This window comes from Triturus cristatus, chromosome 2_1, assembly GCF_964204655.1.
Source record: "Triturus cristatus chromosome 2_1, aTriCri1.1, whole genome shotgun sequence".
NCBI lineage: Eukaryota > Metazoa > Chordata > Amphibia > Caudata > Salamandridae > Triturus > Triturus cristatus.
The window spans coordinates 218,427,241-218,444,506 of record NC_140581.1 but is presented as its reverse complement, the minus strand read 5'-3'; positions in this window follow the sequence as shown (position 1 = coordinate 218,444,506).

Genomic DNA, 17,266 nt, shown 5'->3' with positions numbered 1-17,266 from the left:
CTGGTGTTCTGACACCTTAGGGTCAAGTTCTTGCTATATAAAACTCTGGTGGAAAAGTGCGCCATTCTGCTTTCTCCCTTTGACACAACTTTGGTTGCTGCTGCATTACATTAAATGTAAATAAACCTGCCCCGTGATGTTTCGGCGTTCTTGTGATCCTGAGAAAGAACAAAACACTTATACACGTTAAATTCCCTTCAAATAGACATACTCTACTCACAGCAAAGAACACAAAAAGCGTCCACAAACAAAGTCTGTTGTTCTGATACTGCTGAGTAAATATTGGGCAACAAGATCAAGGCGTTGACGTTTTCAAACGACGGTGAGCGCTACCAAAATCAAAAGGAACCCCCCCGCCTTTTCTTCTTAGCAAGCCTCGAGCCCATATGAATCACAGACACAACTTCTGACAAGCCCGTTAGTGATGTAGGGCTGGCAGGTTAACTCTTAACTTTATAAATACAGGAAATTCGAAAGATAATTAACTCCCACGCTAGTCCCCGCTCACCGTGTTCGTTCCTAAAACAGCACAAAATGTTAAGACATATTACACAGTGCATGACTGTTTGGCGGAGACGTGACCAGTCACACCAGGGCGCGAGACACGGGGTTATCATTCTCTTCATGTGAAAACCTGTCGGCTGCTTCCATTTCTCTCCATTAATTAGACTCTCTGCGATTTCTAGACGTTATGTCATGTTGTGAATACAACATGTTCGACAGCATACCTGCCGAGGAAATATCTACTGCTATGTGTAAGGTAAATACCATTTTTCATTCAAGACATCAGAAAACGTTCAGGGACCACTTGTGAACAGCTGGGGGCCAGACAGCTCGAGGAGGCAACAGAAATCCCCTTTATGTCAAAAAGTATGTAATTAGAGCAGACAAAAAGAAAACTTTGCGTCTGTAAATGCTGCTTTTCCCTCAGATACCTTTCAACACTCATTTTTTGTGCTGAACATACGCTAAACTGAAAACTCAATACGTGACATATCTCTTACACTTCGGGAACTAACTGACAACTTTTCAAAAGCTATACATTTGATAATGATCGCTTGAAATGTACCTTAAATATTTTCAGTTGGTTCCTTGCAAGGGTCACAACTTGTTTACGTTATTTGGGGTTTGACGGCGAGAGGCGCTCGAGGACAGTCTGTGACGAGAAAGCGTGCAGAGTGCGTTGGCTCCAGAGATTCAAAGTCTCTCTTTTTCTCAAGCGGAGTTCACATTTGCCGTGCAATGCAAAATGAAGAATACATCTCCACTGGTATCTGGAGGGCGGGGTGCGGGGGTGCAAAATCAACAGAAATAAAGTTTAATCTCAAACCAAATATACCCTGCGTGAGGTCAATCCCTTGACCCTCGAGGTGAGGGTGAATTCTCTCTTTCGCTAAAAGAGAACATCGAATTCAGGTTTAGTAATAAAAAAACATCTGCCCGGATAGAGAAAAATTATGGTTTCAGCGTGAAAGTATGCCTTTTTTTTGTTGTTGCAGTTTTATTCAGTATAGAGTGGCCGAGGACATTCCAGCGCTTTACGTGAGCACCAAAAAACACATTTTTAAGTCTTTTAATTTTATAGGCATGCGTGATTTTGTGATTTGCCCAGAATCACAGGCTGTCGAGCCGATGCCGGGATTTAATTCTGATACCCTGGTTCCAAAGTCGACAACACCATCCGCAAGGGAAAGGTCATCCTCGCTGTGCCACTTAATCGGGCAAAAACCGTTTATTTTTACTTAGGCTAAATTGGGTGAGCAACTTCAGGCCAAAATAAGAAATTGGAGAACTACCTCCATGGCTCTGTGAGGATTACACGTGGCACGCCCAAAATGGAGGAGTTTGATATTTTATTGGAGTTCATGCAGTAGCTTAAAAAAGTTTGGCTACCTCGCAGTTCAAATAACATTGCAGCACAACAAAGTTCAGTGCTGCAAAATACACAGTAGCATATCACAACACATATAACCGTGCAAAAACATGCATGGCTTGATGTCAGTGCTCCCATTGGAGGCAACCATAGCCCAAACCCTCATATGTGCACAAGACTCCACCAATCTGGGCCAGTTTTTCTGAGTAGGACATTTGAGTTCTATGCTCCTGGTCGCCATCTTTGTTCTCAGGGTTCTTCGCTTTCTATTCCCAGAGTTAAGTGAGTGTGGACCGGTGGTAGGGACGTCTCTGTAGTGACTGACACATTGCGGAATTCTATGCCTTTATTGTTGTGTAGGATGTCGGCCCTGATCAAATTAAAAAAAGTCCTAAATACCTGGCTATACGCATATTGACTTTGTACCGCTTGCTTGTCTGTCCTTCTGGATGTGATTTTTCCCCTTTGTTCAGCAATAGGACATTTGTGCTCAGTTTCCGATTTCCAAGACACCTTCCCAATATTTGTGCGCGCAACAAAACTCATAACATGAATAAAAAATGAATTTAAAACACCTCAAATAAAGTTACACAGTATAAAATACAAAGATTCAAATGAAACCAAAATGATGAAACTCAGATGTTGGACCAGAAAATATTAAAGTGCAAAAACCTGCCCATAGAAAACAATGGGGTCACAAAATCAATGTAAATAGATGAGGCGTGGTTAGCCAGGACCAAGGCATCCTCTAGGAACGACCAAAGATGGAGAATGTCTGGTACAAACTGTTGGTTCACACTGGTCAAAAGCTACGGAGAACTATGTCCTAGGCACCCTTTTAGGCCGATTATTGATGGAGCAGACAGGGTAGGGTAAGGGTGGAGTCTCATCTCAAGTGGAAGCTCCATCTTCAGGCTTCAAATGATTCTGCTGATTGAAACGGCTTCTGCTGAGCAAAGCACGAAGCTACAGCTGAACAGGGCTTACAGAATCAGATTCAGATGGATCCTGGTCCCACAATATCCTGAATCGTTTCCGTCTAAAGTTCCAAGAGTGAGAATCTTAGAAATGAATGTACTATTTTATGTCTTCTTTGCACCTGGTGTGAGTCCTTCAGAAATTAACAAAGAATAAGTACTTTTAGGAAAACTTCTGTAACTGCTTTCCTTGAACTACAACATACTCTAAAGTTCCAGGAAAGTCTTCTTGAGCACAAACATGTATTCAAGGTGTGGAAAGGCACATCCAAACAAACTCCCAGCCAGGTCCAGAGCAAAATGTCCAGTCACAACTGGTTAATGGGTTTCCCTCTGCATCAGCCCCAGAACATCATATCCTGTGAAGTGACGTTTTGCATGGTTGAAGAAATTGCTACTGGTTTGCTGGCTTTGTTCTGCACAAATTCCCTTTGCCCTGCTTCCAGGATATTATTATAGCCTTATAGCCTGCCATAGCGGGCTATACCGGCTATTAAAGGCCTGCTCCCGCGTTGAAGGCCCGAGCCGAAGGCGAGGGACTTTAACAAGGGAGGGGACTTTAATAGCCGGTATAGCCCTGCTACAAAGGGCTATAAGGCTATTAGAACATTCTGCCATTAGAGGGCAGAATGTTCTAACAAATAAAACAAAGGCTTCTCGACGCTGGCGGGGATTTAAACTCCCTCGAGCTCCGAGAGGCTTTTGTAAAACATTGGAATGTTACCCTGCGGGCATTTACCAGCCCTTAGAAGCAGGGCGCACTCTATTGTCTTCAATGGAGCTCCCAACATTCCTATGTTCTAATCTCTCGTACCTTGACAAAAGAAGTTCAGGTATGCACATGTGGACCCATTTGATCTTATACTTCAGCAAGAACATACCTTTCTTGGCCCTTGTAACAAATTCTAATTCTCAGTGATTCATGATAAAGATGGAGACAATTCCTCTCCAGTGCATGGATTGCTTTCTAGCAGCCACAGGAAGGCCCTCTTCTTTTATTCTGCTCCTGTCAGGTCTTTAGCGTAGAGAATGTTCAACAGTTTTTAAAAGGTGAACTCAGCTGTGTTTGGAAATAAATCACACTAAAGTTTTTCAGTTTTCTTGCCTACAGTTTAATACTGTGAGTGCAAGTTCCCGTGCCAGAAAAGTGCTTTACTCTAAACCCTTCATACATAAGGTGCTTTGTGATACAGCCAACACAGATGACAGTCACAAGCTTTTCTTCAGCTTTTCCAAACACCACCAAAGGCCATTTCAAATCTGTCTCCAGAGGATCACATAAGGCCCCAGCCCTGAATGATGATGCATCTACTGTCCATCTCTTGTGTATGGCTCTTCTGCAGTGTGAAATGTACCCTATGCACAAAGGCAGGAAGATGCTACTTACAGGGATAGTAGGTCAGGAGGTGGATAGATCACTTTATTGAGTTTATTGCACTACACCCCTTTGCAGCTGGGCAGCTGGTCACGCTACTCCGGAGAACATGTGGCATAAAGTAGGGTACCTAGTTGCAAGCTTCAGTAGAGCTAGATTAGCATTGGAGCCCGCTCATCTGAAACTCCCGTGTGATTCTCCCAGTCGTAACACTTACATTGGATTCTGGTAATATGACACATTATAAAGTTCATATAAGGAGGGTATATTATGGAACTAAAATATTTTCATGAATTATGTTACACTTATTTTTCCACACACTGTGAAAGCAGTGTTTGTAGATTTTTCGTACCATAGTTACAAAAAATAGTTTTAGGGCAAAAATGTCAAACTTTAAGAAAACAGTTTCTGTAGAAACCATGGTAATTCAGGTTTGTTATCTTTCAATTTTAAAAAGAGAAACATCTTTCATACCAGATTTAAAAAATACATTACAGTGGGAGACTTTTTGTGCACACATAAAGCTGACCTCCTTTAAAATCTTACAATTCTCTTTCCAAAATAGTTTTCTTTGCTTTTCTTTTCTTTTACATACATACCTACATCTTGTTGCACCAACATGGATTCAAAGGAGTACACACAGGGCGTCACATAATTCATATAACTTCCCACTTTTACTACATCTCATCCTTACCTCATCCTCGGACTCCCTCGCCACAGCCACACCACCACCCACCTAAGAAATCTGCATTGGCTCCCGGTCAACAAAAGAATCATCTTCAAACTACTTACCCACGCTCACAAAGCACTCCACAACGCCGGTCCAGCATACCTCAACGAACAACTGTCCTTCTACACTCCGAACCGCCAGCCACGCTCCGCAGACCTCGCTCTCGCCACCGTACCAAGCATTCGCCGAACGACCTCAGGCGGCAGATCTTTCTCCCACCTCGCCGCGAAGACATGGAACACTCTCCCCGCCCACCTGCGCAGAACACAGGACCTGCTCACCTTCAGGAAACTCCTCAAGAACTGGCTGTTCGACCAGTAGCTCCTGCCCCCCCCAACCCCTCAGCGCCTTGAGACCCTCACGGGTGAGTAGCGTGCTCTACAAGTGTTGATTGATCTACACCCGACCATCCTACTAAATTAAAGCATTTCCCACCCATCTTTGTTTTACATTTTGCGGCCAAAACTTTGGGAAACATGTTGTACACTTTGTATGCAGTCATCTGCAGGTCAACAACTGCTTGGTTATTTTGCAGGTGGGTGTTTGACCTTCATACAGCGCACAGTCCATTCTTCTTTCCATCTTTAACAAGCTGAGGTTTGATCTGGATGCTGGGCATGTTAATGCCTTGGTACATTCAAACTTCTCTTTCAGCTTCAAATGCAATTGACCATTACATCCTTTTGGAATTAATTGCTGCACAGGCATTAGGGCTCTGCTCGTAGGAAGTTCCAATCTTTCCTTTTCAGCTGGACACACGCAGGAAAACTGAATTCCTTTACTGCACAGGAACTATCAATTCGTTGTGGGGTTCTGCAGAGACGTTTTAAGGCAAAGTGGGCAATTGCCCAGGGCCCCACCTTCCACGGGACGTCCATTTCAAGTGAGTATCCCATAATAAGAATGCCCAAAAAATAGTTTATTTTTCTGATTTGACAGCTGAGCATGTTTCACAGAAATGCAGGGGTACATTTGGTAATGGATTGTGACGGGGCAAAGTCACGCAAAATGCGCAAAGCAGCACAAACTCTTGTATGGGTATTTACATTCCAGTTCAAGTTATTTTGCACTCTAAAGATGCTCTTTTCTCAGCGCAAATAGAGCTTTGTGTTGTTTTGCTCCACTTTGTATCAAGGGAGCATTACTTGGGTGCACCATGGGTGGATTAGTGCAACAGCCATGTATTTGATGCAAAGCCTGATCTACTAAGATAGCCAGACCGAGCTGAGTATAAAACATAAATAAATGACTCCTTGAACTAGGCACTAACACTCCTCATCTCTGCATTTCATTTCTGTCTCTACATCACAGGTCCCAAATTACCTCACATATGTACACATCACCTCTCTCTCTCTCTCTCTCTAATCTCTCAATTTACCTTGCCTCGCTCTCTTCTCAACCATCTCTTTCTCCTGTTCTATTTCTATACCCCTTCCTCTCTATAAATACCTTACTCATTTTTGGCTTATTTTGATCTACCTATACACTTTTTTCTCTATCATCAATTCCTCTGCCTCTTTCTCCCTTTGTCTCTCTCACACACACAAACATATATCCCTCCCTGGACTGCCTTCTCTGTCTCAACTCACCCCTCCATCCCCTGTACCTCTACTATCTCTCTCAGCCTCTTTCTTTATACATCTCTCTACCCCACTATCACTTCTTCTTTTTCTATCTCACAACTCTCTACCTCCGTATAAAACTCACCACTCTTTCCTAGTTTCATGTATGTCTCTTAACTTCCATTTTTAAGGAAAACAGGTTGCATTTAAAAAATATAAATATTTCTTTATTTAAACAGCTTTCCCCCGGCAGCTTACACCACCCACCAGGTCTGTTCTCTCCCCCATTCAACTCACTCTCCACGTATCCTCTAACTTGTTTCTCCACAGTTTGCCTCTGTCTCATTAAAGTAATGTTTCCCCTCAGAATAACCCTGTAACTTTGTCCTTTTTCCACAGATTTCCTCTTAACTTCTCTCATTTTCTACAGATTCCCCCTTTTAACTTCGTTCTTTCTCCACAGAGTCTCTCTTAACCTCTTTCTTTTTCCACAGATTCCCCCCTTTTTAACTTCATTCTTTTTCCACAGATTCCCTCTTAACTTCTCTCTTTTTCCACAGATTTCCTCTTAACTCCTTTTCTCCACACCTGTTTTTTTCCTCGTATTCTCGCTCTCCCACCTGTGGCTAAACTGCTCTTTTCCAGCTGTATTCCCTCGCCCGCTTCCCACCTTTCACTGACACAGCCCAGTGCCCCACCACCCTCCCAGGTAACCTACATAATGGAGGCTTCAGTGTGGCCCTATTGAGCAGGTCCCTGGGCCCGCCCTCCCCTGCTGCTCACAACATCCAGCAGGTCCTCGCGCTCCCCCCTTCAACTCGCTCTTCACATATCCTCTAGCTCATTTCTCCACAGTTTTCCTTGCTCTCATTAAACACATTTTCCCCTCAAATTAACATTGTAACTTTGTTCTTTTTCCACAGATTCCCTCTAACTTCTCACTTTTTCCACAGATACCCCCTTTTAACTTTGTTTTTTCTACACAGATTCCCTCTTAACCTCTTTCTTCTTCCACAGATTCCCCTTTTTAACTTCGTTCTTTTTCCACAGATTACCTCTTAACTTTGTTCTTTTTCCACAGATTCCCCCTTAACCTCTTTCTTCTTCCACAGATTCCCCCTTTTAAATTTGTTCTGTTTCCACAGAGTTCCCTTCACTTCTCTCTTTTTCCACAGATTACCCCTTTAATTTCGTTCTTTCTCCACAGAATCACTCTAAACCTCTTTCTTCTTCCACAGATTCCCCCTTTTTAACTTCTTTCTTTTTCCACAGATTCCCCCATGACCTCTTCTTCCACAGATTCCCCTTTTTTAGCTTCATTATTTCTCCACAGATTCCCTCCTAAATTCTCTCTTTTTACACAGATTCCCTCCTAACTCCTTTTCTCCACACACGTATTTTCCTCATTTCTTTGCTCTCTCTCCCCTGGGCTAAACTTCTTTTTTCCCGCTCAGCCATTCTATCACCCACTTCCCATCTCCCACTGACCTGGCTCAGACCCCAACCCCCTTTCGGATAACCTACTTAATAAAGGCTGCTGTGCCGTCAACATGCCAAAGTCAAATGTAAGTCTGTCTGTGTCCATCCACTCCTGGACTGCGCCCAGCGCCCGGACCCCTGGCACCCCTCCCATTCACAGATGCACAAGCACTGTGCTTCTAGCCCTCAACCCCGGAGAACTCAGCAACAACTGCACCCTCGCCTCCCCATGAGCAACAGCAGAACCTTTTTCCTTCAGGCACTGTCGATTCTACTGCAACACAGAACCCTCGACTCGTGAAACCCTGCCTACTGCCACTGCTATAGATCAACTCCATTGTCTGTTGATCAACACCTGATCACTCCACAAACACGGCGGCAAGATCTAGGACACCTCGCTGAGATATGGGACAAAACTGCATCAGCTGCTGATATTGCCACCACCACTCCACACGTATACAAGATACAAGAAAATCCACCAAGGCTGCACCAACAAACAATGTGATGGAATAGCCATCATCCACAAAGAGTCCCTCAACTGCACAACCACCACTGACACCCTCACCCCCATCATGGAACTCCTCAATTTCCAGATTAACACCAACGGCAAAACAACTGTTAAAGGCACCCTCGTCTACAGACACCCAGGACACACACCCTGCCTTCTGCGAAGCCATCACTGACCTCATCGCCCCACTCACCATCAGCTCCAAAGACTTCCTTCTCCTTGGGGACCTCAACTACCAGCTGGAAGACCCCCAACAACACCAACACAACCACCCTACTCAAGAGCATGGCAACTCTTGGCCTTCCCAACTGGTCACGGATCCCACACACATCACTGGACACACTCTGGACCCCATATTCTCAGCCAGCGACATTATCAAATACAGACATACCACAGAAATCACCTGGTCTGACCAGTCCATTGTCCACATCCACATCACTACCACCCCAGCCGCCCTCCCAGTGCTCATTACAGAAGCAGGAGCAAAGTAACAGAGGACCTCTGGATGAACTCCCTCAAAGCCTCTTCCCCTAACGCCACCACCGACCTTGAAGGTCGGAAACTTCAATGCATGGATAAACACATGTAGCGTCAAAGCCGCCCCCTCAAACCCACCAAAACTAGCAGATCCTCTAAACATCACAGCTGGTTCACACCATAGCTCAAATCCCACAAGCACACTTGTAAGCAGCTTGAGAGTATCTGGCACTCCAGCAAAACTAAAAACGACCCCGACAATTTCAAACTAGTCCTCAACAGATTCCACCTCCAACTCAGAACTGCCAAAAAGAATGCGCCAACTCTTCACCTGGACGCCAGCTCTAACCATCATCAAGAAATTCTCCAACCCCACAGCCAATGAGAACACCAACACCCTCTTGCAAGAGCACTGTAACGCCCTCGCTGACTTCTTCTAAACCAAAATTGCCACAATATATGAGTAATGCAACCCCTAACCACCGATAACTGAACTCCAAAGATTCTTCAACAATCCTGACCTCCCAAAAAAAGCTCTCTAAATGCATGCGAACCTCTCACAGGAAACACAACTACCGCCATCATGGGCTCCATCCACTCGGGAGCCCCCAAGGATCCTCGCCCCCACCACATGTTCATTCTCGGAAAAAGCTTCATCAGCAAGGAGCTCACATCAATCATCAACGCATCCTTCACATCTGCCTCCTTCCCTCAAGGATGGTAAAACACAGGAATTAAAACCGCTCCTCCAAAAAGCCCACCACAGACCCCAAAGACCCTCAAAAGCTACCACCCTATCTCCCTACTGCCTTTCCCAGCCAAGGTGCTAGAGAAAGCAGTAAACCTCCAACTCACTGCCCACCTGGAGAAAAACAACCTACTAGACTCTTCCCAATCCACAGCCCAAGAGCATCCTAATAAAGGCCACAGACGACATCAGGATTCTCCTGGACAGGGGAGAGACTGCTGCCCTGATCCTCCTCGATCTCTTCGCAGAGTGTCCCACCACACCATCCTGCATGATCTCCGTCAAATGGGGATCAAAGCAAAAACCCATGAGTGGGTCTCTCTCTTCCCCTCCGGATGAACCCAAAGCGTCTGCCTCCCACCTTTCACCTCGAGACCAAAAAACATCATTTGCGGTATCCCACAAGGATCCCACAAGCCCGACCCTCTTCAACACTTATATGGCACCCCTGACCACACTGGTCAGATCCCACAGCATGAACATAATGTGGAGGACACCCAGCTCATCCTCTCACTCACCTCAGACTCGACTAACACCAAATCCAACTTACACAGGTCAATGACCAGCATCGCTAGCTGGATGCAAAGTAGATGCCTCAAACTCAACACAGGCTAAACAGAAATACTCGTCTTTGGGAGAAACTACTCCGTGTGGGACAACTCATGGTGCCTCTTGTAGACTTACTAAAACACATCTCAGAGCACACTTACGCTGTTGCAAACACTTGAGCAAGTGAAAGGGACTGTAAGCAGTTCCAGTGAGCCATTGGGTTAAATTTGAATGAAACATGAAGAAAATTCAGATGCTGGGAGTCCACAATTTGAAACACACCATGAATCAAAAAGACAAATGAGGAGAGAACACCCTTCTCAAACCAATACGTTTTCTGAAATTAACATCCCCAAGTAAATGACATTTTCTAATTAAACATTCTTGCTCTATGGCAACATAATAATAGAAAATGTTTTCTAAAATTCTCAGTAAACTAGAAATGATATTATCTTATAGAAAATGATGGTTGGATGGAATGTAATGTAATAACAACAACATACCATGCCACTTATATTTGATTGCTATCAGACAAGCATTCCTTGAAATGGCATTATTTTTTAAACTGTGGTGGTGAGTCAAAAACAAAAAAAAGTAACACATTTAAAATACCAATTGATTTCGAGCACCCAATGATCAGTGTGTTAAAAATATATGTCTGAACACCCAAACTTGGGTATTCTGTTTCCATTTTTCACTATCTAGCATAATATACAAAACTATTGTCTATGAAAGGAATATATGACTCACAGAAAAATACAGTTTGAACTGAAAAAACACAGTCAGGATTAGTGTTTGTACCAAAGAACATACAGAGGAACACTTTAGTACATTAATTTAATGTGATTACTGCAGCAATAATGAAGAAAAACGAAATTATTGAGACACTTGGCTCGACCATTTAAGCAGGTCGGGTCACCGACGTCTACCACAATTCAATATAGAGTGTTGAAGCTGTTACCTTGACCTGCTTAGACACCAATAATGCCATTAAAGGTTGGCATGACTCCCTTAGTTCTACGATTTTCAAAATACAGCTTCCATTTCAATTTCAAACATTCTTGGCTGTAGATTACCTGCAACTGATTCCATACACTTTGCAGCACTAACAAAAAACAAACCTCTCTCATTCGTCTCAAGGCATTTAAAGGCAATTATTTAACATCAAAATATCCTTACCCTGCCATCACCAGGAACCCTTTAATGCATATTTAACTGGTTGTATGATAGAAGCACAAATGGTTTTACCACGCGTTTCTCTACCACTCAGCCTAACCACGAATGCGTCTTAACCACGCATTCCTTTACCATGAATGCCTTTACCACCAAATTTTGTGGTATAGGCATGAATGGTAAAGGGGTATGTGTAGCGAAGGTCGCCACTGCCCTGCCTCCCCCTGACCACCCCCGACTTCTGCCCCCACGCTTTCCCTTTAACTACCCCAACACCTTGCACTGCATTAAAATCTACCCAACCCCCACCACTAAAAACTACCCCATCTACCCATTCCCCTCCCACTTCCCTAAGGCCTAAAACCCTACACTGCCCCTCCCCACCTCACCTCCAATAGTTCTTTAAACTACATTTTTATACAAAGCAATACACATATGTAGGTACGCATCTATGGTCCAAATAAATGCATAAATACAGAGGAATATTCTGTAGATATCTGTTTGAGTATGGTAGTTATGTGGGTAAGAGTCAACTCTTGAGTAGTCTTCTGAAGATAAGGTAGTTATCCCTGGATCTTATATTTAGGGGTAAAGAGTTTAAAAATGTGGCTACTTGAACAGAGAAGGATGTGCCACCTATGTTTTTTTCTTGTATGGTGAGATTTTGAGACAAGGTGCCAATCTAGAGTGGAGGTTCCTTTGTTTAAGGTATTTGTTGATTTTATTCCTGATGAAGAGCGGTCCTGTTCCATGTATTGCTTTGTGGGTGATACAAAGCAGTTTGAATGTGGATCGTCTGGCAAGCGGTAACCAATGTAGGGCCTTCAAGGCTGGGGAGATGTGGGATTGTGGCTTTATGTGTAAGAGTAGACTGGCAGCAGAGTTCTGAAACCGTTGTAGTCTTTTCATAGTTGTTAAAGATGACCCGTGGTAGAGGCTATTGCCGTAATCGAATTTTGATAGAACAAGAGAGAGAGTAGCCTGGACCTTGTGTGAAAATTTCAGGTGGGGAAGATACAGCACAAAGTTTTTATAGTAACAAAGCATGATGTTGCTAGTTTGTCCACTAGGCATTCATTGATAACTTGGAGTCCATTGCAATTCCGAGGTTTCTTATTTCCTTTAGTAGGAGGTGATCCCAGATCGCCATAATTTTTCAAAATTGCAACACATGAGTGTTTCCGGTTTGGAAGCAATCAATTTGAGATGGCTCCATGTCATCCACTGATCCACGGCTCTGAGACAACTGAAAATGTGTGAGTTTCCAATGTCTTTGGAGCTTTCCAGTTTAAGGTATATTTGTGTGTCATCTGCATAGCTATAGCATCTGAGGTTAAATTGATTGATCAGTGACTTCATGGAAATGTTCAAAAGTATGTGGGAGATGATAGAGCTTTGAGGCACCCCTGCTTTTGTTAATAATGGTTTGGATGAGAAAGGGGCTCTATGGATGACATTAGTTCTGTTTTGAAGGTAGGATGTGATCCAGTCGAGAGCAGTCCCCTCTATGCCGGCTTCATAGAGTCTTTGTATTAGAGTGTCATGGTCAACCATGTGAAAGGCAGGCTAGAGGTCCAAGAGAAGTAGTGCAGCAAACATATTCCAGTTAACTGTGTTTGTAAGGTCATCCCAGATGGCAACAAGGGTAGATTCTGTGCCTCTTCCTGGACAGAATCCTGTCTGGAAGTCTAAAAGTATGGAATTATTTTCAATGAATTGTGACATCTGGGTGAATGCAGCTCTTTCCATTAGTTTGCCCAGGAGAGGTCCAATTGTAATTGATCTGTAGTTGTCAGGGTTAAGCAGGTCCAGATTTGTTTTCTTTAGTAATGGGCGTATGCATGACCTTTTGGGATCTTCTGGAATATTCCCGTAGTTAAGGAATTGTTGATGGTTCTTCTTACTGGTGTGGCAGCAGAGGTAGTTATAAAAAAATTCTTGAAGATTTTGATGGACAATGGTCAGAAGGGCTGCCGGTAGGCCTGCTTGCTTTGACCACGTCCATAAATTCATTGTGCGATGTTTGTTGGAAGGAATGGAGAGGCTGGGTTTACGTACTCTTGGATCGTTTTTTTGGGAAAGGGTCGGTGTTGGTGGGTTTTCTTTGTTTTAAATAGGAGTCCAACATGTCTGCTTTGGTTGTGTAATGTATTGCCAGTTTGTCTATTAAATTTTGAGTACTGGGTAGAGCTTCTTCTAGAGAGTTTTATAAATATGATAAGTGAAGGCTTGTAAGAACAGTAAGAATATAAGTAAATATGAGATTCCGTACCAGACCAGGAGAAAGAAGTGCTATAGACATATGACTTGTAATTCTGATTCACTGTATATGTGATCATGTGTTTTTGGTGTTTGAAGTATGTGGGGAATACCAACAACCCAGTAAAGAAGGGCATTTAAGAACACCTAGAAGGCATAAAAAATGACAGGATCTATCAGTTTGCCTGACTTTTAATTCCATGATTAAGGGAATGATATTCTGAGCTTCTTTGGAATAAATGCAGAATCCACAACAGCCATGTAAACCATAACTTGTACACCAAATGCAGTGCTCACTACAGCACCCTTAATAAAGCAGATATTGTTGCAAATGTTTTAAACCATTTAAATGATGAATTTACATATCACATTACCCTTATCACTGTGGCAGGGACTCCTATGAATGGTTTTAGCTATTTTTATGTTTTATTCATTGTTATATATATTGTGAGGTCATAAGGACTGCATTTGGTGAGCAAGTTTCAGGTTGCATGACTTGTGTAATAATTGAATGTAGATATTTAAGTTTCAAATTTCAGTGATTTTAATTCATAACCAGAACTTCACTTTAAGTGGGTTTTAGGGGAATTTCTGAGTTTTTAAACATACTTCAAAGTATTATAATGAAAGTCAAGCATAACTACACTTTAACCTATGATTTGTAAGTGTTTGTATCATATTCCACATCCAAGAGTTTCCTGGGCCCAGCCCTCAGTGGGTGGCCAACCCTGACGCACACTTCAGCCACGCACAACAGTTGTTGGGTTCAGGACCTGGCTTCTAACCAGGCCCTTATCCCAACTTACCACAGGTAACCACTTCCTGCTGCCTAATGCATTTGAGCATGAACCATGGAGGTGGGTTGCAAAGTCTGGTCTCTATCCAGGCCCCGCATCAAACCCGCCGAGTGTCACCAATTCCCGCTGCTCATTGTCAAAAGCCTTGTGCGGCAGGGCTTGGCCACAGAGCCTGTCCTCCGGCCAGGCCTTGAGCCTATCTTACCATGGGTAGCCAACTCCCCCTGTGCATGAGTTCTGACCAAAACCCTATACAGAGGGTTTTTTTTGCAGGGCTGGGTCTATGGCCAGGCAGTGTTTGCTTTCAAAAAACATTTTTAAGTGCTCCCAGATCCAAAGTTAAATTTGAGGTCCGAGGTGCAAGATTCACAAGGCACTTCTCACAGAACTGTGAGCGCAAGTTCAACAACAGGTCAACAATATTCTGTGATGCTTGCCCTGGGTTTGTGGTACTGAGCTGTAAAGCTTTACCTGAATTTTCAGTTCCCAGACGTGGTTCATGGTACCCTGGGACCTTTCTGGGAACTAAAAACCTAGCCATCTATCACGATAGGTATTTAAGTGTTGTTTTTTTTATAACACTTTTGGAACCTGTGGCTGTCTCTCTCTCACGGTGTTAATTTCACACCGGCAGCTGCCTTAAGTACAAGCGAAGGGGCCCTGCAGCAGTCCAGAGAGTTTTTTACCAGTGTAATCATTGGACAGATTCATAATTCATGTATCTTCATTACCTCCTGCATCGTGCGGCACCCTTTCTGGACCAACACTCCATACTTGCAAGGGCTTTCAAAATCCTTTCCTCTTGGCGTCTTTCCCTAGCAGGTCCATCCTAGACCTATATGAGAGAGACTCCAACCAATCCGAATGCTGCTGCAGGATACCTCCCACCCATTTACGGCAGAGTTCTCTTCTAGCGAGTAGGATTGCATACAAGAACAAGTCTCTAAGAAAGCCGTAAGGCCATCCATCACACCAAAAATAATCAATGATAGGCTTACCTTAATATGCAGACCCAAAATACCGGATATAGTTGTTTCCACTTCGTTTCAAAACTCTCCGATTTCTAGGCATTGGTAGAACATATGGACATCTGTTGCTTTTTCAATGCCACATTTTGCACAGCTGGTTGGACTTCCCCTCCCCATCTTTGACAGCTTTTCAGGTGTTATGTATACCCTGTGGAGTGAGAAGAGGTGGGTTCTCCTTAAAAAAGCAGGCTTGACAATGAGATAAAGTGTACACATCGATACTTACCAAATATTTTGTAACTGCTCCCTCAGCAAGTATCCTCCCCACAGCTCCTCTGCCAGCGTAAAATCTCCATCCATGGTGTTGTGTATTTCCCAATACCAGTAATGCGACTTCCTTATTTCTTGATGGTTTTGTGACCAGTTGTTCCTCCAAAACATTTCCCACTCCCAACGCCGATTTTCGACTTTGTTCCCAACTTTTTAATTGTATGTATTTAAACTTTGAAAGATTGCCCTTCATCATCCCATTTAGATCTTGCCATGATATAAGACTCCCATCTCTCGTCAGATCTCCCCAGACCCTTACATCTGTGTTTTTTATAGGTACTGCCAATTTATCATTAAGACAATCCGGGTCCCTGGCGATTCCCAGATAGGGGCATAATGGGAGTAGTCGTCCAGTTTTGAGAGTCGCCTAATGTAGTACCACATTCTCGCCATTGTTTGCAATATCTTTAGTTTAATTTTTTTTAAGTATTTTGGGTCAACGAATTTAGAAAGGAAACCATCTACATTCGCCTTACTTTCCTTTAACCTTGCCAAAAACATACATACCATTACAGATCCATCTAGTCTTTTCGCAAGCATTCTGGAGTTTGTCAATTGGAAAGCCCAAGCATAGTATTTTATATCTGGAAGGGTTAATCCTCCCTTCTCTCTTTTTCTCCGCATCTTTTTCCAGGAGAGCCTGACCGGGCAAAAAACTCGGTGAAAGAAATTTTTCAAACAGTATCTGAGCTGGTCTCCCCTCGTTCAGGGAAAATTGAATCAAGTCAGGAACTCTGTGAGGATATTGCGAGTTTCTTTCTGAACAAGGTGGAGATCATTTTTTCCGCTTTCACGCATTGTACTAGTACAGACTAGATACCCCATCAGGAGGGAGTAGAACTTTTAAAGGATTCCCCCCAGGTTTTTATTAAATTTACTGATATATCCCCAACTGACACTATTAAATTCATCAGGGCAGGAAGATCAGACTCGCCCTTTGATCCTTGCCCGGTTGCAGTAATTAAATCCGCCCAAACCTGGTAGCTCAAGTCCTCACCCCCCTTTTTAACTGTATTTTTGACATAGGACACTTCCCAAAAACTTGGAAAATCGCTTCAGTTTTACCCTTGCTAAAAAAGGCAAATCTTGTTTGCAAGGACCCAAACAATTTTCTCCCGATCTCTCGCCTTCCTTTCCCAGCCAAAATCTTGGAGAACGAAATGAATAGGCAACGAAGTGTTTTCCTACGGGATAACAAAGTGCTGGATGCAATATGGTTTTAGAGAGGGTCACAGCATGGAGTCAGCACTTATAAAATCAACAGAAGAGATCAGGGAAACCTTAGATGGGGGAGGGAAGGCTGCTCTGGTATCGCTTGACCTGTCGGCAGCTTTTGATACGGTCCATCATGGCTTATTGATGGACCGTTTGCTAGATTGTGGTGTTCAAGGTAAGGCCTGGCTGCTCTTAAAGTCCTTTTTATCAGAGCACTTACAGACAGCAGCACTGGATAATTTTCAT